A 1,618-nucleotide genomic window follows, 5' to 3' on the forward strand; every position below is an offset into this window, starting at 1 on the left:
ATTTTTCTTTGAGGTTACCCTGTGATTTATAATTTTCTCCCTGAGTTTAGAACAGTCCATTCTATCTTGCAACTCTCTTGACTTCCTCACCATTTAGAAGTTCTGTAACTACACAGTATTTTCCCTCTTTTTGGTTTGTAGTTCCCCTCATCTGCCAATTGATATCTCTGGTTCCCGGTTTACAATCTTGTAAGCTTATTTTACTCTGGATACTTCCATAGCTATGTTGATTTCTGGGTTATGTCATCTAGTGTATTAATGGTTGGTAGTTGTTTGCTATTACTGGCTTTCTGTTCAAAGGACTCCCTTTAGTATCTCTTGTAAGGTTGGTCTGGTTTTAACAAATTCCGTTAACTTCTGCTTTTCTGAGAATCTAATTTCACCATCATATTTGAGTACAGTTTTGCTGGGTATATAATTCTTGGTGGGAAATTTTTCTCTTTTGGGGTTTTATATATACCATCTCATTGCTTTCTTGCTTGCATGGTTTCTGCTGAGAAATCAGAGCTTATTCTTATTGGTTGTCTTTTGTAGGTAACTTTTTATTTTTCCTATGCTGCTTTCAGGATTCTTCCTTTGTCTTTGGTTTTTGATGAGTTTGATGATGATATGTCTTGGTGATTTTCTTTTGGGGTCTATCCTGTTTGGGGTTCATTGCACTTCCTGAATGGATATAGTCTCATCTTTCATCATCTCAGGGAAATTATCTTCCAGCAAATATTGGGCAATTTTTTCAGTGATTTTCTGATTACACATAGGTTATTCCTTTTGATGGTATCCCACATGAACCTTAGGCTTTCTTCATTTTATTTTGATCTTTTTTCTGATTGATCCCTTTCCAAAGAAGTATTCAGGTATTTATTTGTCTTCAGTCTCATTAATTCTATCTTCCATTGATTCATTTCTACTCCTTTGCCCTTTCAATGTGTTATCTATTTCTGAAAATTTAGTACTAATCATCTAGATTTCTATCTGTAGATTTTGTATTGTTATAATTTTTCTTTTCTTTTTCTTTTTTTTTTTTCCCCTTGTATTGTCTTTTGAAATTGTTCTAAGGTTTTCTCTGTGCTTTTCTTAATTTTGTCAGTGTTTTCCTTGATCTGTTTTTCAATCCTTTGAAAATACCTAAGTATAATTTTTTTGAATTCCTTATCAGGGAATTCCAATGCTGCTTCTTCCTCAGGGATGTGTTCTGGATCTGTATCCTGCTCCCTTGTTTGTACTGCTTTATCTTGCTTCTTTGTGTGGACTATGATGGTCTTTTGTCTCCAAGACATTGTGATGGTGTTGTATTTAGATCTCTGTTAACCATTTGTGAAGAGCAGTTCAGGGTGAATCAGGCTCTTCTTGGTGTCACTTATCTTTGGCCAGTTGGTGGAGAAGGAAGTGGTGGCTCTCACCCGGTAAGTGGAGCTGCAGGAGGTGTGGGTGTGGTTGCATTATATGGGCACTGTTGTGGCAGTTAGACAAAAACAACAATTGAAAAGCCATCAAAAAAATAAAAGCAAGTGGACAAATATTGGGGAGGGGGCAATAAGAGAAAAGAGGTGCAGTAGGAGAAGAATGAAGAAAAAATGGGAGAAATGCAAAAAGAAAAACAAGGAATGGGGTTAACCAT

The sequence above is a fragment of the Orycteropus afer genome, unplaced genomic scaffold, assembly GCF_000298275.1.
Source record: "Orycteropus afer afer isolate SDZICR_OR568_19922 unplaced genomic scaffold, OryAfe1.0 scaffold00020, whole genome shotgun sequence".
NCBI lineage: Eukaryota > Metazoa > Chordata > Mammalia > Tubulidentata > Orycteropodidae > Orycteropus > Orycteropus afer.